Genomic DNA, 24,482 nt, shown 5'->3' with positions numbered 1-24,482 from the left:
GGGGTTTCTCGACTTGCGGCGGTGGGTTCTCGAGTTGCGGCGGGGACCCTGGCCCGTCGCCCCTATTAGCCCAGCGGGGTCGTGGTGCCTCCTATGGAGCGGCGAGGGGAGGGAGCCGCCTTGGGTTTCCCCAGGAGGCGCTGCAGCGCACCGGGTCCGCGGCAAGCATTGAGCTAGGACCCTCGGGGTGCCCCTCGAGGTGGGATGGGCATCTCGGGGCATCTCTGGAGTGGCATCAAGGGAGCCGCGGGGACTCAGCCTTTCTCTCGGGTGACAGTAAGGGGAAACCGGGCTTCATCTCGAATGCAGGGTCGAAGGTCGTGCTTTTCCTGGAGTCACAGCGGGAGGCGGGGGTTGCCTCTCTGGATCCCATGCCAGGCTCCTCAGGGAGCTTCTCCTGTTGCCTCTGGGAAGTGCCGGCCTCCCTTGCCATTGCCAGGGGCAGCTGGGCTTCCCGTCGATTCGCTGCAATGGAATGTGGCCCCATGTGCCATTGCGGGCTTCCTTGGGGACCTTTGGCCTTGGGGCCGGATCTGGTGTCTTGGGGCCTCCTCTGGAGCGTCAGGAGAAGTGACAGGCCTCCTCTTGAGGTGCGAAGGAAAGTAGGGATTCCCGTCGAGTGGAGGCAAAGCCGGCGGCCCCCCTCTCGAGAAGAGGTGGCGTAGGGGAGGTGGGATCGCTGTCTAACTGTGCCTGGAGACGCGGGGTTCCACTCGCGTGGGGACACGGGGATCTCGGGGCACCTCTGGGGCCGCCTAGACGGAGTCCAGCCTGCTTTGCAGGGCCAGAGAGCACTCAGGATGGCTCTCGAGTCGCTGCAGATACAAAGGGCCCCTTCTCGCAGGGAGGGGGGCCCACGGGACGCTCTCGCGCTGTGGCGGGAAGCCCTGCCTTCTTAGCGGGTTGGCATGGGTATCTCGGGGGACACCTGGTGTCACCCGCATGGAGTCAAGCCCCGTTCTGAGCCGGGAGAGGTGCCGGGGCATGCTCTCCATGCCCTGCACGGGAAAAGTACCTCCTCACGCAATGGGCGTGGCATCACGTTGGTTTTCCCGACTTGCGGTGGTGGGTTCTCGAGTTGTGGCGGGGCCCTGGCCAGTCTCCCCTGTTAGCCCAGTGGGGTGGTGTTGCCTCCTTTGGAGCGGCGAGGGCAGGGAGCCGCCTCGGTATTCCCCAGGAGGCGCTGCGGTGCACCGGGTCTCCGTCAAGCATTGAGCTAGGGCCCTCTGGGTGCCCCTCGAGGTGGGATGGGCATCTCGGGGCATCTCTGGAGTGGCATCAAGGGAGCCGAGGGGACTCAGCCTTTCTCTCGGGTCACAGGACGGGGAAACCGGGCTTCATCTCGAATGCAGGGTCGAAGGTCGTGCTTTTCCTGGAGTCGCAGCGGGAGGCGGGGGTTGCCTCTCTGGATCCCATGCCAGGCGCCTCAGGGAGCCTCTCTTGTTGCCTCTGGGAAGTGCCGGCCGGCCTCCTTTACCATTGCCAGGGGCAGCTGGGCTTCCCGTCGATTCGCTGTGATGCAATGGGGCCCCATGTGCCATTGCGGTCTTCCTTGGGGATCTTTGGACTTGGGGCCGGAACTGCTGTCTTGGGGCCTCCTCTGGAGCATCAGGAGAAGGGACAGGCCTCCTCTTCAGGTGCGAAGGAAAGTAGGAATTCCAGTCGAGTGGAGGCAAAGCCGGCGGCCCCCCTCTCGAGAAGAGGTGGCGTAGGAGAGGCGGGGTCGCTGTCGAGCCGCGCCGGGAGACTCGGGGTTGCACTCGCGTGGGGACACGAGGATCTCGGGGAACCTTTGGGGCTGCCTAGACGGAGTCCAGCCTGCTTTGCAGGGCCAGAGAGCACTCAGGATGGCTCTCGAGTCGTTGCAGATACAAAGTGCCCCTTCTCGCAGGGAGGGGGGCCCACGGGACGCTCTCGCGCTGTGGCGGGAAGCCCTGCCTTCTTGGCGGGTTGGTACGGGTATCTCGGGGGAAACCTGGTGCCACCCGCACGGAGTCAAGCCCCGTTCTGAGCCGGGAGAGGTGCCGGGGCATGCTCTCCATGCCCTGCACGGGAAAAGTGCCTCCTCACGCAATGGGCGTGGCATCACGTGGGTTTTCTCGACTTGCGGTGGTGGGTTCTTGAGTTGTGGCGGGGCCCTGGCTCGTCTCCCCTGTTAGCCCACTGGGGTGGTGTTGCCTCCTTTGGAGCGGCGAGGGGAGGGAGCTGCCTCGGGATTCCCCAGGAGGCGCTGCAGCGCACAGGGTCCGCGGCACGGCACGCATAGGGCTAGGACCCTCGGGGTGCCCCTCGAGGTCGGATGGGCTTCTCGGGGCATCTCTGGGGTGGCATCAAGGGAGCCGCGGGGACTCAGCCTTTCTCTCGGGTCACAGTAAGGGGAAATCGGGCTTCATCTCGAATGCAGGGTCGAAGGTCGTGCTTTTCCTGGAGTCGCAGCGGGAGGCGGGGGTTGCCTCTCTGGATCCCATGCCAGGCTCCTCAGGGAGCTTCTCTTGTTGCCTCTGGGAAGTGCCGACCTCCTTTGCCATTGCCAGGGGCAGCTGGGCTTCCCGTCGATTCGCTGCGATGCAATGGGGCCCCATGTGCCATTGCGGTTTTCCTTGGGGACCTTCGTTCTTGGGGCCAGAACTGGTGTCTTGGGGCCTCCTCTGGAGCGTCAGGAGAAGTGACAGGCCTCCTTTTGAGGTGCGAAGGAAAGTAGGGATTCCAGTCGAGTGGAGGCAAAGCCGGCGGCCCCCCTCTCGAGAAGAGGTGGCGTAGGCCAGGCGGGGTCGCTGTCGAGCCGCGCCTGGAGACTCGGGGCTCCGCTCTCGTGGGGACACGGGGATCTCGGGGAACCTCTGGGGGCGCCGAGAGGGAGTCCAGCCTCCTTTGAGGGCCAGAGAGCACTCAAGATGGCTCTCGAGTCGCTGCAGATACAAAGGGCCCATTCTCGCACGGAGGGGGGCCCACAGGACGCTCTCGCGCTGTGGCAGGAAGCCCTGCCTTCTTGACCGGTTGGCACGGCTATCTCGGGGGACACCTGGTGTCGGCCGCACGGAGTGAAGCCCCGTTCTGAGCCGGGAGAGGTACCGGGGCATGCTCTCCACGCCCTGCAAGGGAAAAGCGCCTCCTCACGCAGTGGGCGTGGCATCACGTGGGGTTTCTCGACTTGCGGCGGTGGGTTCTCGAGTTGCGGCGGGGACCCTGGCCCGTCGCCCCTATTAGCCCAGCGGGGTCGTGGTGCCTCCTATGGAGCGGCGAGGGGAGGGAGCCGCCTTGGGTTTCCCCAGGAGGCGCTGCAGCGCACCGGGTCCGCGGCAAGCATTGAGCTAGGACCCTCGGGGTGCCCCTCGAGGTGGGATGGGCATCTCGGGGCATCTCTGGAGTGGCATCAAGGGAGCCGCGGGGACTCAGCCTTTCTCTCGGGTCACAGTAAGGGGAAACCGGGCTTCATCTCGAATGCAGGGTCGAAGGTCGTGCTTTTCCTGGAGTCACAGCGGGAGGCGGGGGTTGCCTCTCTGGATCCCATGCCAGGCTCCTCAGGGAGCTTCTCCTGTTGCCTCTGGGAAGTGCCGGCCTCCCTTGCCATTGCCAGGGGCAGCTGGGCTTCCCGTCGATTCGCTGCAATGGAATGTGGCCCCATGTGCCATTGCGGGCTTCCTTGGGGACCTTTGGCCTTGGGGCCGGATCTGGTGTCTTGGGGCCTCCTCTGGAGCGTCAGGAGAAGTGACAGGCGTCCTCTTGAGGTGCGAAGGAAAGTAGGGATTCCCGTCGAGTGGAGGCAAAGCCGGCGGCCCCCCTCTCGAGAAGAGGTGGCGTAGGGGAGGTGGGATCGCTGTCTAACTGTGCCTGGAGACGCGGGGTTCCACTCGCGTGGGGACACGGGGATCTCGGGGCACCTCTGGGGCCGCCTAGACGGAGTCCAGCCTGCTTTGCAGGGCCAGAGAGCACTCAGGATGGCTCTCGAGTCGCTGCAGATACAAAGGGCCCCTTCTCGCAGGGAGGGGGGCTCACGGGACGCTCTCGCGCTGTGGCGGGAAGCCCTGCCTTCTTAGCGGGTTGGCACGGGTATCTCGGGGGACACCTGGTGTCACCCGCACGGAGTCAAGCCCCGTTCTGAGCCGGGAGAGGTGCCGGGGCATGCTCTCCATGCCCTGCACGGGAAAAGTGCCTCCTCACGCAATGGGCGTGGCATCACGTGGGTTTTCCCGACTTGCGGTGGTGGGTTCTCGAGTTGTGGCGGGGCCCTGGCCAGTCTCCCCTGTTAGCCCAGTGGGGTGGTGTTGCCTCCTTTGGAGCGGCGAGGGCAGGGAGCCGCCTCGGTATTCCCCAGGAGGCGCTGCGGTGCACCGGGTCTCCGTCAAGCATTGAGCTAGGGCCCTCTGGGTGCCCCTCGAGGTGGGATGGGCATCTCGGGGCATCTCTGGAGTGGCATCAAGGGAGCCGAGGGGACTCAGCCTTTCTCTCGGGTCACAGGACGGGGAAACCGGGCTTCATCTCGAATGCAGGGTCGAAGGTCGTGCTTTTCCTGGAGTCGCAGCGGGAGGCGGGGGTTGCCTCTCTGGATCCGATGCCAGGCGCCTCAGGGAGCCTCTCTTGTTGCCTCTGGGAAGTGCCGGCCGGCCTCCTTTACCATTGCCAGGGGCAGCTGGGCTTCCCGTCGATTCGCTGCGATGCAATGGGGCCCCATGTGCCATTGCGGTCTTCCTTGGGGATCTTTGCACTTGGGGCCGGAACTGCTGTCTTGGGGCCTCCTCTGGAGCATCAGGAGAAGGGACAGGCCTCCTCTTCAGGTGCGAAGGAAAGTAGGAATTCCAGTCGAGTGGAGGCAAAGCCGGCGGCCCCCCTCTCGAGAAGAGGTGGCGTAGGAGAGGCGGAGTCGCTGTCGAGCCGCGCCGGGAGACTTGGGGTTGCACTCGCGTGGGGACACGAGGATCTCGGGGAACCTTTGGGGCTGCCTAGACGGAGTCCAGCCTGCTTTGCAGGGCCAGAGAGCACTCAGGATGGCTCTCGAGTCGTTGCAGATACAAAGTGCCCCTTCTCGCAGGGAGGGGGGCCCACGGGACGCTCTCGCGCTGTGGCGGGAAGCCCTGCCTTCTTGGCGGGTTGGTACGGGTATCTCGGGGGAAACCTGGTGCCACCCGCACGGAGTCAAGCCCCGTTCTGAGCCGGGAGAGGTGCCGGGGCATGCTCTCCATGCCCTGCACGGGAAAAGTGCCTCCTCACGCAATGGGCGTGGCATCACGTGGGTTTTCTCGACTTGCGGTGGTGGGTTCTTGAGTTGTGGCGGGGCCCTGGCTCGTCTCCCCTGTTAGCCCACTGGGGTGGTGTTGCCTCCTTTGGAGCGGCGAGGGGAGGGAGCTGCCTCGGGATTCCCCAGGAGGCGCTGCAGCGCACAGGGTCCGCGGCACGGCACGCATAGGGCTAGGACCCTCGGGGTGCCCCTCGAGGTCGGATGGGCTTCTCGGGGCATCTCTGGGGTGGCATCAAGGGAGCCGCGGGGACTCAGCCTTTCTCTCGGGTCACAGTAAGGGGAAATCGGGCTTCATCTCGAATGCAGGGTCGAAGGTCGTGCTTTTCCTGGAGTCGCAGCGGGAGGCGGGGGTTGCCTCTCTGGATCCCATGCCAGGCTCCTCAGGGAGCTTCTCTTGTTGCCTCTGGGAAGTGCCGACCTCCTTTGCCATTGCCAGGGGCAGCTGGGCTTCCCGTCGATTCGCTGCGATGCAATGGGGCCCCATGTGCCATTGCGGTTTTCCTTGGGGACCTTCGTTCTTGGGGCCAGAACTGGTGTCTTGGGGCCTCCTCTGGAGCGTCAGGAGAAGTGACAGGCCTCCTTTTGAGGTGCGAAGGAAAGTAGGGATTCCAGTCGAGTGGAGGCAAAGCCGGCGGCCCCCCTCTCGAGAAGAGGTGGCGTAGGCGAGGCGGGGTCGCTGTCGAGCCGCGCCTGGAGACTCGGGGCTCCGCTCTCGTGGGGACACGGGGATCTCGGGGAACCTCTGGGGGCGCCGAGAGGGAGTCCAGCCTCCTTTGAGGGCCAGAGAGCACTCAAGATGGCTCTCGAGTCGCTGCAGATACAAAGGGCCCCTTCTCGCACGGAGGGGGGCCCACAGGACGCTCTCGCGCTGTGGCGGGAAGCCCTGCCTTCTTGACCGGTTGGCACGGCTATCTCGGGGGACACCTGGTGTCGGCCGCACGGAGTGAAGCCCCGTTCTGAGCCGGGAGAGGTACCGGGGCATGCTCTCTACGCCCTGCAAGGGAAAAGCGCCTCCTCACGCAGTGGGCGTGGCATCACGTGGGGTTTCTCGACTTGCGGCGGTGGGTTCTCGAGTTGCGGCGGGGACCCTGGCCCGTCGCCCCTATTAGCCCAGCGGGGTCGTGGTGCCTCCTATGGAGCGGCGAGGGGAGGGAGCCGCCTTGGGTTTCCCCAGGAGGCGCTGCAGCGCACCGGGTCCGCGGCAAGCATTGAGCTAGGACCCTCGGGGTGCCCCTCGAGGTGGGATGGGCATCTCGGGGCATCTCTGGAGTGGCATCAAGGGAGCCGCGTGGACTCAGCCTTTCTCTCGGGTGACAGTAAGGGGAAACCGGGCTTCATCTCGAATGCAGGGTCGAAGGTCGTGCTTTTCCTGGAGTCACAGCGGGAGGCGGGGGTTGCCTCTCTGGATCCCATGCCAGGCTCCTCAGGGAGCTTCTCCTGTTGCCTCTGGGAAGTGCCGGCCTCCCTTGCCATTGCCAGGGGCAGCTGGGCTTCCCGTCGATTCGCTGCAATGGAATGTGGCCCCATGTGCCATTGCGGGCTTCCTTGGGGACCTTTGGCCTTGGGGCCGGATCTGGTGTCTTGGGGCCTCCTCTGGAGCGTCAGGAGAAGTGACAGGCCTCCTCTTGAGGTGCGAAGGAAAGTAGGGATTCCCGTCGAGTGGAGGCAAAGCCGGCGGCCCCCCTCTCGAGAAGAGGTGGCGTAGGGGAGGTGGGATCGCTGTCTAACTGTGCCTGGAGACGCGGGGTTCCACTCGCGTGGGGACACGGGGATCTCGGGGCACCTCTGGGGCCGCCTAGACGGAGTCCAGCCTGCTTTGCAGGGCCAGAGAGCACTCAGGATGGCTCTCGAGTCGCTGCAGATACAAAGGGCCCCTTCTCGCAGGGAGGGGGGCCCACGGGACGCTCTCGCGCTGTGGCGGGAAGCCCTGCCTTCTTAGCGGGTTGGCATGGGTATCTCGGGGGACACCTGGTGTCACCCGCATGGAGTCAAGCCCCGTTCTGAGCCGGGAGAGGTGCCGGGGCATGCTCTCCATGCCCTGCACGGGAAAAGTACCTCCTCACGCAATGGGCGTGGCATCACGTTGGTTTTCCCGACTTGCGGTGGTGGGTTCTCGAGTTGTGGCGGGGCCCTGGCCAGTCTCCCCTGTTAGCCCAGTGGGGTGGTGTTGCCTCCTTTGGAGCGGCGAGGGCAGGGAGCCGCCTCGGTATTCCCCAGGAGGCGCTGCGGTGCACCGGGTCTCCGTCAAGCATTGAGCTAGGGCCCTCTGGGTGCCCCTCGAGGTGGGATGGGCATCTCGGGGCATCTCTGGAGTGGCATCAAGGGAGCCGAGGGGACTCAGCCTTTCTCTCGGGTCACAGGACGGGGAAACCGGGCTTCATCTCGAATGCAGGGTCGAAGGTCGTGCTTTTCCTGGAGTCGCAGCGGGAGGCGGGGGTTGCCTCTCTGGATCCCATGCCAGGCGCCTCAGGGAGCCTCTCTTGTTGCCTCTGGGAAGTGCCGGCCGGCCTCCTTTACCATTGCCAGGGGCAGCTGGGCTTCCCGTCGATTCGCTGTGATGCAATGGGGCCCCATGTGCCATTGCGGTCTTCCTTGGGGATCTTTGGACTTGGGGCCGGAACTGCTGTCTTGGGGCCTCCTCTGGAGCATCAGGAGAAGGGACAGGCCTCCTCTTCAGGTGCGAAGGAAAGTAGGAATTCCAGTCGAGTGGAGGCAAAGCCGGCGGCCCCCCTCTCGAGAAGAGGTGGCGTAGGAGAGGCGGGGTCGCTGTCGAGCCGCGCCGGGAGACTCGGGGTTGCACTCGCGTGGGGACACGAGGATCTCGGGGAACCTTTGGGGCTGCCTAGACGGAATCCAGCCTGCTTTGCAGGGCCAGAGAGCACTCAGGATGGCTCTCGAGTCGTTGCAGATACAAAGTGCCCCTTCTCGCAGGGAGGGGGGCCCACGGGACGCTCTCGCGCTGTGGCGGGAAGCCCTGCCTTCTTGGCGGGTTGGTACGGGTATCTCGGGGGAAACCTGGTGCCACCCGCACGGAGTCAAGCCCCGTTCTGAGCCGGGAGAGGTGCCGGGGCATGCTCTCCATGCCCTGCACGGGAAAAGTGCCTCCTCACGCAATGGGCGTGGCATCACGTGGGTTTTCTCGACTTGCGGTGGTGGGTTCTTGAGTTGTGGCGGGGCCCTGGCTCGTCTCCCCTGTTAGCCCACTGGGGTGGTGTTGCCTCCTTTGGAGCGGCGAGGGGAGGGAGCTGCCTCGGGATTCCCCAGGAGGCGCTGCAGCGCACAGGGTCCGCGGCACGGCACGCATAGGGCTAGGACCCTCGGGGTGCCCCTCGAGGTCGGATGGGCTTCTCGGGGCATCTCTGGGGTGGCATCAAGGGAGCCGCGGGGACTCAGCCTTTCTCTCGGGTCACAGTAAGGGGAAATCGGGCTTCATCTCGAATGCAGGGTCGAAGGTCGTGCTTTTCCTGGAGTCGCAGCGGGAGGCGGGGGTTGCCTCTCTGGATCCCATGCCAGGCTCCTCAGGGAGCTTCTCTTGTTGCCTCTGGGAAGTGCCGACCTCCTTTGCCATTGCCAGGGGCAGCTGGGCTTCCCGTCGATTCGCTGCGATGCAATGGGGCCCCATGTGCCATTGCGGTTTTCCTTGGGGACCTTCGTTCTTGGGGCCAGAACTGGTGTCTTGGGGCCTCCTCTGGAGCGTCAGGAGAAGTGACAGGCCTCCTTTTGAGGTGCGAAGGAAAGTAGGGATTCCAGTCGAGTGGAGGCAAAGCCGGCGGCCCCCCTCTCGAGAAGAGGTGGCGTAGGCGAGGCGGGGGTCGCTGTCGAGCCGCGCCTGGAGACTCGGGGCTCCGCTCTCGTGGGGACACGGGGATCTCGGGGAACCTCTGGGGGCGCCGAGAGGGAGTCCAGCCTCCTTTGAGGGCCAGAGAGCACTCAAGATGGCTCTCGAGTCGCTGCAGATACAAAGGGCCCCTTCTCGCACGGAGGGGGGCCCACAGGACGCTCTCGCGCTGTGGCGGGAAGCCCTGCCTTCTTGACCGGTTGGCACGGCTATCTCGGGGGACACCTGGTGTCGGCCGCACGGAGTGAAGCCCTGTTCTGAGCCGGGAGAGGTACCGGGGCATGCTCTCCACGCCCTGCAAGGGAAAAGCGCCTCCTCACGCAGTGGGCGTGGCATCACATGGGGTTTCTCGACTTGCGGCGGTGGGTTCTCGACTTGCGGCGGGGACCCTGGCCCGTCGCCCCTATTAGCCCAGCGGGGTCGTGGTGCCTCCTATGGAGCGGCGAGGGGAGGGAGCCGCCTTGGGTTTCCCCAGGAGGCGCTGCAGCGCACCGGGTCCGCGGCAAGCATTGAGCTAGGACCCTCGGGGTGCCCCTTGAGGTGGGATGGGCATCTCGGGGCATCTCTGGAGTGGCATCAAGGGAGCCGCGGGGACTCAGCCTTTCTCTCGGGTCACAGTAAGGGGAAACCGGGCTTCATCTCGAATGCAGGGTCGAAGGTCGTGCTTTTCCTGGAGTCGCAGCGGGAGGAGGGGGTTGCCTCTCTGGATCCCATGCCAGGCTCCTCAGGGAGCTTCTCCTGTTGCCTCTGGGAAGTGCCGGCCTCCCTTGCCATTGCCAGGGGCAGCTGGGCTTCCCGTCGATTCGCTGCAATGGAATGTGGCCCCATGTGCCATTGCGGGCTTCCTTGGGGACCTTTGGCCTTGGGGCCGGATCTGGTGTCTTGGGGCCTCCTCTGGAGCGTCAGGAGAAGTGACAGGCCTCCTCTTGAGGTGCGAAGGAAAGTAGGGATTCCTGTCGAGTGGAGGCAAAGCTGCGGCCCCCCTCTCGAGAAGAGGTGGCGTAGGGGAGGTGGGATCGCTGTCTAACTGTGCCTGGAGAAGCGGGGTTCCACTCGCGTGGGGACACGGGGATCTCGGGGCACCTCTGGGGCCGCCTAGACGGAGTCCAGCCTGCTTTGCAGGGCCAGAGAGCACTCAGGATGGCTCTCGAGTCGCTGCAGATACAAAGGGCCCCTTCTCGCAGGGAGGGGGGCCCACGGGACGCTCTCGCGCTGTGGCGGGAAGCCCTGCCTCCTTAGCGGGTTGGCACGGGTATCTCGGGGGACACCTGGTGTCACCCGCACGGAGTCAAGCCCCGTTCTGAGACGGGAGAGGTGCCGGGGCATGCTCTCCATGCCCTGCACGGGAAAAGTGCCTCCTCACGCAATGGGCGTGGCATCACGTGTGTTTTCTCGACTTGCGGAGGGTGGGTTCTCGAGTTGTGGCGGGGCCCTGGCCAGTCTCCCCTGTTAGCCCAGTGGGGTGGTGTTGCCTCCTTTGGAGCGGCGAGGGCAGGGAGCCGCCTCGGTATTCCCCAGGAGGCGCTGCGGTGCACCGGGTCTCCGTCAAGCATTGAGCTAGGGCCCTCTGGGTGCCCCTCGAGGTGGGATGGGCATCTCGGGGCATCTCTGGAGTGGCATCAAGGGAGCCGAGGGGACTCAGCCTTTCTCTCGGGTCACAGGACGGGGAAACCGGGCTTCATCTCGAATGCAGGGTCGAAGGTCGTGCTTTTCCTGGAGTCGCAGCGGGAGGCGGGGGTTGCCTCTCTGGATCCGATGCCAGGCGCCTCAGGGAGCCTCTCTTGTTGCCTCTGGGAAGTGCCGGCCGGCCTCCTTTACCATTGCCAGGGGCAGCTGGGCTTCCCGTCGATTCGCTGCGATGCAATGGGGCCCCATGTGCCATTGCGGTCTTCCTTGGGGATCTTTGGACTTGGGGCCGGAACTGCTGTCTTGGGGCCTCCTCTGGAGCATCAGGAGAAGGGACAGGCCTCCTCTTCAGGTGCGAAGGAAAGTAGGAATTCCAGTCGAGTGGAGGCAAAGCCGGCGGCCCCCCTCTCGAGAAGAGGTGGCGTAGGAGAGGCGGGGTCGCTGTCGAGCCGCACCGGGAGACTCGGGGTTGCACACGCGTGGGGACACGAGGATCTCGGGGAACCTTTGGGGCTGCCTAGACGGAGTCCAGCCTGCTTTGCAGGGCCAGAGAGCACTCAGGATGGCTCTCGAGTCGTTGCAGATACAAAGTGCCCCTTCTCGCAGGGAGGGGGGCCCACGGGACGCTCTCGCGCTGTGGCGGGAAGCCCTGCCTTCTTGGCGGGTTGGTACGGGTATCTCGGGGGAAACCTGGTGCCACCCGCACGGAGTCAAGCCCCGTTCTGAGCCGGGAGAGGTGCCGGGGCATGCTCTCCATGCCCTGCACGGGAAAAGTGCCTCCTCACGCAATGGGCGTGGCATCACGTGGGTTTTCTCGACTTGCGGTGGTGGGTTCTTGAGTTGTGGCGGGGCCCTGGCTCGTCTCCCCTGTTAGCCCACTGGGGTGGTGTTGCCTCCTTTGGAGCGGCGAGGGGAGGGAGCTGCCTCGGGATTCCCCAGGAGGCGCTGCAGCGCACAGGGTCCGCGGCACGGCACGCATAGGGCTAGGACCCTCGGGGTGCCCCTCGAGGTCGGATGGGCTTCTCGGGGCATCTCTGGGGTGGCATCAAGGGAGCCGCGGGGACTCAGCCTTTCTCTCGGGTCACAGTAAGGGGAAATCGGGCTTCATCTCGAATGCAGGGTCGAAGGTCGTGCTTTTCCTGGAGTCGCAGCGGGAGGCGGGGGTTGCCTCTCTGGATCCCATGCCAGGCTCCTCAGGGAGCTTCTCTTGTTGCCTCTGGGAAGTGCCGACCTCCTTTGCCATTGCCAGGGGCAGCTGGGCTTCCCGTCGATTCGCTGCGATGCAATGGGGCCCCATGTGCCATTGCGGTTTTCCTTGGGGACCTTCGTTCTTGGGGCCAGAACTGGTGTCTTGGGGCCTCCTCTGGAGCGTCAGGAGAAGTGACAGGCCTCCTTTTGAGGTGCGAAGGAAAGTAGGGATTCCAGTCGAGTGGAGGCAAAGCCGGCGGCCCCCCTCTCGAGAAGAGGTGGCGTAGGCGAGGCGGGGGTCGCTGTCGAGCCGCGCCTGGAGACTCGGGGCTCCGCTCTCGTGGGGACACGGGGATCTCGGGGAACCTCTGGGGGCGCCTAGAGGGAGTCCAGCCTCCTTTGAGGGCCAGAGAGCACTCAAGATGGCTCTCGAGTCGCTGCAGATACAAAGGGCCCCTTCTCGCACGGAGGGGGGCCCACAGGACGCTCTCGCGCTGTGGCGGGAAGCCCTGCCTTCTTGACCGGTTGGCACGGCTATCTCGGGGGACACCTGGTGTCGGCCGCACGGAGTGAAGCCCTGTTCTGAGCCGGGAGAGGTACCGGGGCATGCTCTCCACGCCCTGCAAGGGAAAAGCGCCTCCTCACGCAGTGGGCGTGGCATCACATGGGGTTTCTCGACTTGCGGCGGTGGGTTCTCGACTTGCGGCGGGGACCCTGGCCCGTCGCCCCTATTAGCCCAGCGGGGTCGTGGTGCCTCCTATGGAGCGGCGAGGGGAGGGAGCCGCCTTGGGTTTCCCCAGGAGGCGCTGCAGCGCACCGGGTCCGCGGCAAGCATTGAGCTAGGACCCTCGGGGTGCCCCTTGAGGTGGGATGGGCATCTCGGGGCATCTCTGGAGTGGCATCAAGGGAGCCGCGGGGACTCAGCCTTTCTCTCGGGTCACAGTAAGGGGAAACCGGGCTTCATCTCGAATGCAGGGTCGAAGGTCGTGCTTTTCCTGGAGTCGCAGCGGGAGGAGGGGGTTGCCTCTCTGGATCCCATGCCAGGCTCCTCAGGGAGCTTCTCCTGTTGCCTCTGGGAAGTGCCGGCCTCCCTTGCCATTGCCAGGGGCAGCTGGGCTTCCCGTCGATTCGCTGCAATGGAATGTGGCCCCATGTGCCATTGCGGGCTTCCTTGGGGACCTTTGGCCTTGGGGCCGGATCTGGTGTCTTGGGGCCTCCTCTGGAGCGTCAGGAGAAGTGACAGGCCTCCTCTTGAGGTGCGAAGGAAAGTAGGGATTCCCGTCGAGTGGAGGCAAAGCTGCGGCCCCCCTCTCGAGAAGAGGTGGCGTAGGGGAGGTGGGATCGCTGTCTAACTGTGCCTGGAGAAGCGGGGTTCCACTCGCGTGGGGACACGGGGATCTCGGGGCACCTCTGGGGCCGCCTAGACGGAGTCCAGCCTGCTTTGCAGGGCCAGAGAGCACTCAGGATGGCTCTCGAGTCGCTGCAGATACAAAGGGCCCCTTCTCGCAGGGAGGGGGGCCCACGGGACGCTCTCGCGCTGTGGCGGGAAGCCCTGCCTCCTTAGCGGGTTGGCACGGGTATCTCGGGGGACACCTGGTGTCACCCGCACGGAGTCAAGCCCCGTTCTGAGACGGGAGAGGTGCCGGGGCATGCTCTCCATGCCCTGCACGGGAAAAGTGCCTCCTCACGCAATGGGCGTGGCATCACGTGTGTTTTCTCGACTTGCGGAGGGTGGGTTCTCGAGTTGTGGCGGGGCCCTGGCCAGTCTCCCCTGTTAGCCCAGTGGGGTGGTGTTGCCTCCTTTGGAGCGGCGAGGGCAGGGAGCCGCCTCGGTATTCCCCAGGAGGCGCTGCGGTGCACCGGGTCTCCGTCAAGCATTGAGCTAGGGCCCTCTGGGTGCCCCTCGAGGTGGGATGGGCATCTCGGGGCATCTCTGGAGTGGCATCAAGGGAGCCGAGGGGACTCAGCCTTTCTCTCGGGTCACAGGACGGGGAAACCGGGCTTCATCTCGAATGCAGGGTCGAAGGTCGTGCTTTTCCTGGAGTCGCAGCGGGAGGCGGGGGTTGCCTCTCTGGATCCGATGCCAGGCGCCTCAGGGAGCCTCTCTTGTTGCCTCTGGGAAGTGCCGGCCGGCCTCCTTTACCATTGCCAGGGGCAGCTGGGCTTCCCGTCGATTCGCTGCGATGCAATGGGGCCCCATGTGCCATTGCGGTCTTCCTTGGGGATCTTTGGACTTGGGGCCGGAACTGCTGTCTTGGGGCCTCCTCTGGAGCATCAGGAGAAGGGACAGGCCTCCTCTTCAGGTGCGAAGGAAAGTAGGAATTCCAGTCGAGTGGAGGCAAAGCCGGCGGCCCCCCTCTCGAGAAGAGGTGGCGTAGGAGAGGCGGGGTCGCTGTCGAGCCGCACCGGGAGACTCGGGGTTGCACACGCGTGGGGACACGAGGATCTCGGGGAACCTTTGGGGCTGCCTAGACGGAGTCCAGCCTGCTTTGCAGGGCCAGAGAGCACTCAGGATGGCTCTCGAGTCGTTGCAGATACAAAGTGCCCCTTCTCGCAGGGAGGGGGGCCCACGGGACGCTCTCGCGCTGTGGCGGGAAGCCCTGCCTTCTTGGCGGGTTGGTACGGGTATCTCGGGGGAAACCTGGTGCCACCCGCACGGAGTCAAGCCCCGTTCTGAGCCGGGAGAGGTGCCGGGGCATGCTCTCCATGCCCTGCACGGGAAAAGTGCCTCCTCACGCCATGGGCGTGGCATCACGTGGGTTTTCTCGACTTGCGGTGGTGGGTTCTTGAGTTGTGGCGGGGCCCTGGCTCGTCTCCCCTGTTAGCCCACTGGGGTGGTGTTGCCTCCTTTGGAGCGGCGAGGGGAGGGAGCTGCCTCGGGATTCCCCAGGAGGCGCTGCAGCGCACAGGGTCCGCGGCACGGCACGCATAGGGCTAGGACCCTCGGGGTGCCCTTCGAGGTCGGATGGGCTTCTCGGGGCATCTCTGGGGTGGCATCAAGGGAGCCGCGGGGACTCAGCCTTTCTCTCGGGTCACAGTAAGGGGAAATCGGGCTTCATCTCGAATGCAGGGTCGAAGGTCGTGCTTTTCCTGGAGTCGCAGCGGGAGGCGGGGGTTGCCTCTCTGGATCCCATGCCAGGCTCCTCAGGGAGCTTCTCTTGTTGCCTCTGGGAAGTGCCGACCTCCTTTGCCATTGCCAGGGGCAGCTGGGCTTCCCGTCGATTCGCTGCGATGCAATGGGGCCCCATGTGCCATTGCGGTTTTCCTTGGGGACCTTCGTTCTTGGGGCCAGAACTGGTGTCTTGGGGCCTCCTCTGGAGCGTCAGGAGAAGTGACAGGCCTCCTTTTGAGGTGCGAAGGAAAGTAGGGATTCCAGTCGAGTGGAGGCAAAGCCGGCGGCCCCCCTCTCGAGAAGAGGTGGCATAGGCGAGGCGGGGGTCGCTGTCGAGCCGCGCCTGGAGACTCGGGGCTCCGCTCTCGTGGGGACACGGGGATCTCGGGGAACCTCTGGGGGCGCCTAGAGGGAGTCCAGCCTCCTTTGAGGGCCAGAGAGCACTCAAGATGGCTCTCGAGTCGCTGCAGATACAAAGGGCCCCTTCTCGCACGGAGGGGGGCCCACAGGACGCTCTCGCGCTGTGGCGGGAAGCCCTGCCTTCTTGACCGGTTGGCACGGCTATCTCGGGGGACACCTGGTGTCGGCCGCACGGAGTGAAGCCCTGTTCTGAGCCGGGAGAGGTACCGGGGCATGCTCTCCACGCCCTGCAAGGGAAAAGCGCCTCCTCACGCAGTGGGCGTGGCATCACATGGGGTTTCTCGACTTGCGGCGGTGGGTTCTCGACTTGCGGCGGGGACCCTGGCCCGTCGCCCCTATTAGCCCAGCGGGGTCGTGGTGCCTCCTATGGAGCGGCGAGGGGAGGGAGCCGCCTTGGGTTTCCCCAGGAGGCGCTGCAGCGCACCGGGTCCGCGGCAAGCATTGAGCTAGGACCCTCGGGGTGCCCCTTGAGGTGGGATGGGCATCTCGGGGCATCTCTGGAGTGGCATCAAGGGAGCCGCGGGGACTCAGCCTTTCTCTCGGGTCACAGTAAGGGGAAACCGGGCTTCATCTCGAATGCAGGGTCGAAGGTCGTGCTTTTCCTGGAGTAGCAGCGGGAGGCGGGGGTTGCCTCTCTGGATCCCATGCCAGGCTCCTCAGGGAGCTTCTCCTGTTGCCTCTGGGAAGTGCCGGCCTCCCTTGCCATTGCCAGGGGCAGCTGGGCTTCCCGTCGATTCGCTGCAATGGAATGTGGCCCCATGTGCCATTGCGGGCTTCCTTGGGGACCTTTGGCCTTGGGGCCGGATCTGGTGTCTTGGGGCCTCCTCTGGAGCGTCAGGAGAAGTGACAGGCCTCCTCTTGAGGTGCGAAGGAAAGTAGGGATTCCCGTCGAGTGGAGGCAAAGCTGCGGCCCCCCTCTCGAGAAGAGGTGGCGTAGGGGAGGTGGGATCGCTGTCTAACTGTGCCTGGAGAAGCGGGGTTCCACTCGCGTGGGGACACGGGGATCTCGGGGCACCTCTGGGGCCGCCTAGACGGAGTCCAGCCTGCTTTGCAGGGCCAGAGAGCACTCAGGATGGCTCTCGAGTCGCTGCAGATACAAAGGGCCCCTTCTCGCAGGGAGGGGGGCCCACGGGACGCTCTCGCGCTGTGGCGGGAAGCCCTGCCTCCTTAGCGGGTTGGCACGGGTATCTCGGGGGACACCTGGTGTCACCCGCACGGAGTCAAGCCCCGTTCTGAGACGGGAGAGGTTCCGGGGCATGCTCTCCATGCCCTGCACGGGAAAAGTGCCTCCTCACGCAATGGGCGTGGCATCACGTGTGTTTTCTCGACTTGCGGAGGGTGGGTTCTCGAGTTGTGGCGGGGCCCTGGCCAGTCTCCCCTGTTAGCCCAGTGGGGTGGTGTTGCCTCCTTTGGAGCGGCGAGGGCAGGGAGCCGCCTCGGTATTCCCCAGGAGGCGCTGCGGTGCACCGGGTCTCCGTCAAGCATTGAGCTAGGGCCCTCTGGGTGCCCCTCGAGGTGGGATGGGCATCTCGGGGCATCTCTGGAGTGGCATCAAGGGAGCCGAGGGGACTCAGCCTTTCTCTCGGGTCACAGGACGGGGAAACCGGGCTTCATCTCGAATGCAGGGTCGAAGGTCGTGCTTTTCCTGGAGTCGCAGCGGGAGGCGGGGGTTGCCTCTCTGGATCCGATGCCAGGCGCCTCAGGGAGCCTCTCTTGTTGCCTCTGGGAAGTGCCGGCCGGCCTCCTTTACCATTGCCAGGGGCAGCTGGGCTTCCCGTCGATTCGCTGCGATGCAATGGGGCCCCATGTGCCATTGCGGTCTTCCTTGGGGATCTTTGGACTTGGGGCCGGAACTGCTGTCTTGGGGCCTCCTCTGGAGCATCAGGAGAAGGGACAGGCCTCCTCTTCAGGTGCGAAGGAAAGTAGGAATTCCAGTCGAGTGGAGGCAAAGCCGGCGGCCCCCCTCTCGAGAAGAGGTGGCGTAGGAGAGGCGGGGTCGCTGTCGAGCCGCACCGGGAGACTCGGGGTTGCACACGCGTGGGGACACGAGGATCTCGGGGAACCTTTGGGGCTGCCTAGACGGAGTCCAGCCTGCTTTGCAGGGCCAGAGAGCACTCAGGATGGCTCTCGAGTCGTTGCAGATACAAAGTGCCCCTTCTCGCAGGGAGGGGGGCCCACGGGACGCTCTCGCGCTGTGGCGGGAAGCCCTGCCTTCTTGGCGGGTTGGTACGGGTATCTCGGGGGAAACCTGGTGCCACCCGCACGGAGTCAAGCCCCGTTCTGAGCCGGGAGAGGTGCCGGGGCATGCTCTCCATGCCCTGCACGGGAAAAGTGCCTCCTCACGCAATGGGCGTGGCATCACGTGGGTTTTCTCGACTTGCGGTGGTGGGTTCTTGAGTTGTGGCGGGGCCCTGGCTCGTCTCCCCTGTTAGCCCACTGGGGTGGTGTTGCCTCCTTTGGAGCGGCGAGGGGAGGGAGCTGCCTCGGGATTCCCCAGGAGGCGCTGCAGCGCACAGGGTCCGCGGCACGGCACGCATAGGGCTAGGACCCTCGGGGTGCCCCTCGAGGTCGGATGGGCTTCTCGGGGCATCTCTGGGGTGGCATCAAGGGAGCCGCGGGGACTCAGCCTTTCTCTCGGGTCACAGTAAGGGGAAATCGGGCTTCATCTCGAATGCAGGGTCGAAGGTCGTGCTTTTCCTGGAGTCGCAGCGGGAGGCGGGGGTTGCCTCTCTGGATCCCATGCCAGGCTCCTCAGGGAGCTTCTCTTGTTGCCTCTGGGAAGTGCCGACCTCCTTTGCCATTGCCAGGGGCAGCTGGGCTTCCCGGCGATTCGCTGCGATGCAATGGGGCCCCATGTGCCATTGCGGTTTTCCTTGGGGACCTTCGTTCTTGGGGCCAGAACTGGTGTCTTGGGGCCTCCTCTGGAGCGTCAGGAGAAGTGACAGGCCTCCTTTTGAGGTGTGAAGGAAAGTAGGGATTCCAGTCGAGTGGAGGCAAAGCCGGCGGCCCCCCTCTCGAGAAGAGGTGGCGTAGGCGAGGCGGGGTCGCTGTCGAGCCGCGCCTGGAGACTCGGGGCTCCGCTCTCGTGGGGACACGGGGATCTCGGGGAACCTCTGGGGGCGCCGAGAGGGAGTCCAGCCTCCTTTGAGGGCCAGAGAGCACTCAAGATGGCTCTCGAGTCGCTGCAGATACAAAGGGCCCCTTCTCGCACGGAGGGGGGCCCACAGGACGCTCTCGCGCTGTGGCGGGAAGCCCTGCCTTCTTGACCGGTTGGCACGGCTATCTCGGGGGACACCTGGTGTCGGCCGCACGGAGTGAAGCCCCGTTCTGAGCCGGGAGAGGTACCGGGGCATGCTCTCCACGCCCTGCAAGGGAAAAGCGCCTCCTCACGCAGTGGGCGTGGCATCACGTGGGGTTTCTCGACTTGCGGCGGTGGGTTCTCGAGTTGCGGCGGGGACCCTGGCCCGTCGCCCCTATTAGCCCAGCGGGGTCGTGGTGCCTCCTATGGAGCGGCGAGGGGAGGGAGCCGCCTTGGGTTTCCCCAGGAGGCGCTGCAGCGCACCGGGTCCGCGGCAAGCATTGAGCTAGGACCCTCGGGGTGCCCCTCGAGGTGGGATGGGCATCTCGGGGCATCTCTGGAGTGGCATCAAGGGAGCCGCGGGGACTCAGCCTTTCTCTCGGGTCACAGTAAGGGGAAACCGGGCTTCATCTGGAATGCAGGGTCGAAGGTCGTGCTTTTCCTGGAGTCGCAGCGGGAGGCGGGGGTTGCCTCTCTGGATCCCATGCCAGGCTCCTCAGGGAGCTTCTCCTGTTGCCTCTGGGAAGTGCCGGCCTCCCTTGCCATTGCCAGGGGCAGCTGGGCTTCCCGTCGATTCGCTGCAATGGAATGTGGCCCCATGTGCCATTGCGGGCTTCCTTGGGGACCTTTGGCCTTGGGGCCGGATCTGGTGTCTTGGGGCCTCCTCTGGAGCGTCAGGAGAAGTGACAGGCCTCCTCTTGAGGTGCGAAGGAAAGTAGGGATTCCCGTCGAGTGGAGGCAAAGCCGGCGGCCCCCCTCTCGAGAAGAGGTGGCGTAGGGGAGGTGGGATCGCTGTCTAACTGTGCCTGGAGACGCGGGGTTCCACTCGCGTGGGGACACGGGGATCTCGGGGCACCTCTGGGGCCGCCTAGACGGAGTCCAGCCTGCTTTGCAGGGCCAGAGAGCACTCAGGATGGCTCTCGAGTCGCTGCAGATACAAAGGGCCCCTTCTCGCAGGGAGGGGGGCCCACGGGACGCTCTCGCGCTGTGGCGGGAAGCCCTGCCTTCTTAGCGGGTTGGCACGGGTATCTCGGGGGACACCTGGTGTCACCCGCACGGAGTCAAGCCCCGTTCTGAGCCGGGAGAGGTGCCGGGGCATGCTCTCCATGCCCTGCACGGGAAAATTGCCTCCTCACGCAATGGGCGTGGTATCACGTGGGTTTTCCCGACTTGCGGCGGTGGGTTCTCGAGTTGTGGCGGGGCCCTGGCCAGTCTCCCCTGTTAGCCCAGTGGGGTGGTGTTGCCTCCTTTGGAGCGGCGAGGGCAGGGAGCCGCCTCGGTATTCCCCAGGAGGCGCTGCGGTGCACCGGGTCTCCGTCAAGCATTGAGCTAGGGCCCTCTGGGTGCCCCTCGAGGTGGGATGGGCATCTCGGGGCATCTCTGGAGTGGCATCAAGGGAGCCGAGGGGACTCAGCCTTTCTCTCGGGTCACAGGACGGGGAAACCGGGCTTCATCTCGAATGCAGGGTCGAAGGTCGTGCTTTTCCTGGAGTCGCAGCGGGAGGCGGTGGTTGCCTCTCTGGATCCGATGCCAGGCGCCTCAGGGAGCCTCTCTTGTTGCCTCTGGGAAGTGCCGGCCGGCCTCCTTTACCATTGCCACGGGCAGCTGGGCTTCCCGTCGATTCGCTGCGATGCAATGGGGCCCCATGTGCCATTGCGGTCTTCCTTGGGGATCTTTGGACTTGGGGCCGGAACTGCTGTCTTGGGGCCTCCTCTGGAGCATCAGGAGAAGGGACAGGCCTCCTCTTCAGGTGCGAAGGAAAGTAGGAATTCCAGTCGAGTGGAGGCAAAGCCGGCGGCCCCCCTCTCGAGAAGAGGTGGCGTAGGAGAGGCGGGGTCGCTGTCGAGCCGCGCCGGGAGACTCGGGGTTGCACTCGCGTGGGGACACGAGGATCTCGGGGAACCTTTGGGGCTGCCTAGACGGAGTCCAGCCTGCTTTGCAGGGCCAGAGAGCACTCAGGATGGCTCTCGAGTCGTTGCAGATACAAAGTGCCCCTTCTCGCAGGGAGGGGGGCCCACGGGACGCTCTCGCGCTGTGGCGGGAAGCCCTGCCTTCTTGGCGGGTTGGTACGGGTATCTCGGGGGAAACCTGGTGCCACCCGCACGGAGTCAAGCCCCGTTCTGAGCCGGGAGAGGTGCCGGGGCATGCTCTCCATGCCCTGCACGGGAAAAGTGCCTCCTCACGCAATGGGCGTGGCATCACGTGGGTTTTCTCGACTTGCGGTGGTGGGTTCTTGAGTTGTGGCGGGGCCCTGGCTCGTCTCCCCTGTTAGCCCACTGGGGTGGTGTTGCCTCCTTTGGAGCGGCGAGGGGAGGGAGCTGCTTCGGGATTCCCCAGGAGGCGCTGCAGCGCACAGGGTCCCCGGCACGGCACGCATAGGGCTAGGACCCTCGGGGTGCCCCTCGAGGTCGGATGGGCTTCTCGGGGCATCTCTGGGGTGGCATCAAGGGAGCCGCGGGGACTCAGCCTTTCTCTCGGGTCACAGTAAGGGGAAATCGGGCTTCATCTGGAATGCAGGGTCGAAGGTCGTGCTTTTCCTGGAGTCGCAGCGGGAGGCGGGGGTTGCCTCTCTGGATCCCATGCCAGGCTCCTCAGGGAGCTTCTCTTGTTGCCTCTGGGAAGTGCCGACCTCCTTTGCCATTGCCAGGGGCAGCTGGGCTTCCCGTCGATTCGCTGCGATGCAATGGGGCCCCATGTGCCATTGCGGTTTTCCTTGGGGACCTTCGTTCTTGGGGCCAGAACTGGTGTCTTGGGGCCTCCTCTGGAGCGTCAGGAGAAGTGACAGGCCTCCTTTTGAGGTGCGAAGGAAAGTAGGGATTCCAGTCGAGTGGAGGCAAAGCCGGCGGCCCCCCTCTCGAGAAGAGGTGGCGTAGGCGAGGCGGGGTCGCTGTCGAGCCGCGCCTGGAGACTCGGGGCTCCGCTCTCGTGGGGACACGGGGATCTCGGGGAACCTCTGGGGGCGCCGAGAGGGAGTCCAGCCTCCTTTGAGGGCCAGAGAGCACTCAAGATGGCTCTCGAGTCGCTGCAGATACAAAGGGCCCCTTCTCGCACGGAGGGGGGCCCACAGGACGCTCTCGCGCTGTGGCGGGAAGCCCTGCCTTCTTGACCGGTTGGCACGGCTATCTCGGGGGACACCTGGTGTCGGCCGCACGGAGTGAAGCCCCGTTCTGAGCCGGGAGAGGTACCGGGGCATGCTCTCCACGCCCTGCAAGGGAAAAGCGCCTCCTCACGCAGTGGGCGTGGCATCACGTGGGGTTTCTCGACTTGCGGCGGTGGGTTCTCGAGTTGCGGCGGGGACCCTGGCCCGTCGCCCCTATTAGCCCAGCGGGGTCGTGGTGCCTCCTATGGAGCGGCGAGGGGAGGGAGCCGCCTTGGGTTTCCCCAGGAGGCGCTGCAGCGCACCGGGTCCGCGGCAAGCATTGAGCTAGGACCCTCGGGGTGCCCCTCGAGGTGGGATGGGCATCTCGGGGCATCTCTGGAGTGGCATCAAGGGAGCCGCGGGGACTCAGCCTTTCTCTCGGGTCACAGTAAGGGGAAACCGGGCTTCATCTCGAATGCAGGGTCGAAGGTCGTGCTTTTCCTGGAGTCGCAGCGGGAGGCGGGGGTTGCCTCTCTGGATCCCATGCCAGGCTCCTCAGGGAGCTTCTCCTGTTGCCTCTGGGAAGTGCCGGCCTCCCTTGCCATTGCCAGGGGCAGCTGGGCTTCCCGTCGATTCGCTGCAATGGAATGTGGCCCCATGTGCCATTGCGGGCTTCCTTGGGGACCTTTGGCCTTGGGGCCGGATCTGGTGTCTTGGGGCCTCCTCTGGAGCGTCAGGAGAAGTGACAGGCCTCCTCTTGAGGTGCGAAGGAAAGTAGGGATTCCCGTCGAGTGGAGGCAAAGCCGGCGGCCCCCCTCTCGAGAAGAGGTGGCGTAGGGGAGGTGGGATCGCTGTCTAACTGTGCCTGGAGACGCGGGGTTCCACTCGCGTGGGGACACGGGGATCTCGGGGCACCTCTGGGGCCGCCTAGACGGAGTCCAGCCTGCTTTGCAGGGCCAGAGAGCACTCAGGATGGCTCTCGAGTCGCTGCAGATACAAAGGGCCCCTTCTCGCAGGGATGGGGGCCCACGGGACGCTCTCGCGCTGTGGCGGGAAGCCCTGCCTTCTTAGCGGGTTGGCACGGGTATCTCGGGGGACACCTGGTGTCACCCGCACGGAGTCAAGCCCCATTCTGAGACGGGAGAGGTGCCGGGGCATGCTCTCCATGCCCTGCACGGGAAAAGTGCCTCCTCACGCAATGGGCGTGGCATCACGTGGGTTTTCTCGACTTGCGGCGGTGGGTTCTCGAGTTGTGGCGGGGCCCTGGCCAGTCTCCCCTGTTAGCCCAGTGGGGTGGTGTTGCCTCCTTTGGAGCGGCGAGGGCAGGGAGCCGCCTCGGTATTCCCCAGGAGGCGCTGCGGTGCACCGGGTCTCCGTCAAGCATTGAGCTAGGGCCCTCGGGGTGCCCCTCGAGGTGGGATGGGCATCTCGGGGCATCTCTGGAGTGGCATCAAGGGAGCCGAGGGGACTCAGCCTTTCTCTCGGGTCACAGGACGGGGAAACCGGGCTTCATCTCGAATGCAGGGTCGAAGGTCGTGCTTTTCCTGGAGTCGCAGCGGGAGGCGGGGGTTGCCTCTCTGGATCCGATGCCAGGCGCTTCAGGGAGCCTCTCTTGTTGCCTCTGGGAAGTGCCGGCCGGCCTCCTTTACCATTGCCAGGGGCAGCTGGGCTTCCCGTCGATTCGCTGCGATGCAATGGGGCCCCATGTGCCATTGCGGTCTTCCTTGGGGATCTTTGGACTTGGGGCCGGAACTGCTGTCTTGGGGCCTCCTCTGGAGCATCAGGAGAAGGGACAGGCCTCCTCTTCAGGTGCGAAGGAAAGTAGGAATTCCAGTCGAGTGGAGGCAATGCCGGCGGCCCCCCTCTCGAGAAGAGGTGGCGTAGGAGAGGCGGGGTCGCTGTCGAGCCGCGCCGGGAGACTCGGGGTTGCACTCGCGTGGGGACACGAGGATCTCGGGGAACCTTTGGGGCTGCCTAGACGGAGTCCAGCCTGCTTTGCAGGGCCAGAGAGCACTCAGGATGGCTCTCGAGTCGTTGCAGATACAAAGTGCCCCTTCTCGCAGGGAGGGGGGCCCACGGGACGCTCTCGCGCTGTGGCGGGAAGCCCTGCCTTCTTGGCGGGTTGGTACGGGTATCTCGGGGGAAACCTGGTGCCACCCGCACGGAGTCAAGCCCCGTTCTGAGCCGGGAGAGGTGCCGGGGCATGCTCTCCATGCCCTGCACGGGAAAAGTGCCTCCTCACGCAATGGGCGTGGCATCACGTGGGTTTTCTCGACTTGCGGTGGTGGGTTCTTGAGTTGTGGCGGGGCCCTGGCTCGTCTCCCCTGTTAGCCCACTGGGGTGGTGTTGCCTCCTTTGGAGCGGCGAGGGGAGGGAGCTGCCTCGGGATTCCCCAGGAGGCGCTGCAGCGCACAGGGTCCGCGGCACGGCACGCATAGGGCTAGGACCCTCGGGGTGCCCCTCGAGGTCGGATGGGCTTCTCGGGGCATCTCTGGGGTGGCATCAAGGGAGCCGCGGGGACTCAGCCTTTCTCTCGGGTCACAGTAAGGGGAAATCGGGCTTCATCTCGAATGCAGGGTCGAAGGTCGTGCTTTTCCTGGAGTCGCAGCAGGAGGCGGGGGTTGCCTCTCTGGATCCCATGCCAGGCTCCTCAGGGAGCTTCTCTTGTTGCCTCTGGGAAGTGCC

This window comes from Giraffa tippelskirchi, chromosome 14 (assembly GCF_054371585.1).
Source record: "Giraffa tippelskirchi isolate mGirTip1 chromosome 14, T2T-mGirTip1v1.2.pri, whole genome shotgun sequence".
NCBI lineage: Eukaryota > Metazoa > Chordata > Mammalia > Artiodactyla > Giraffidae > Giraffa > Giraffa tippelskirchi.
The sequence above is the reverse complement of the archived record's forward strand: the minus strand, read 5'-3'. Positions refer to the sequence as shown.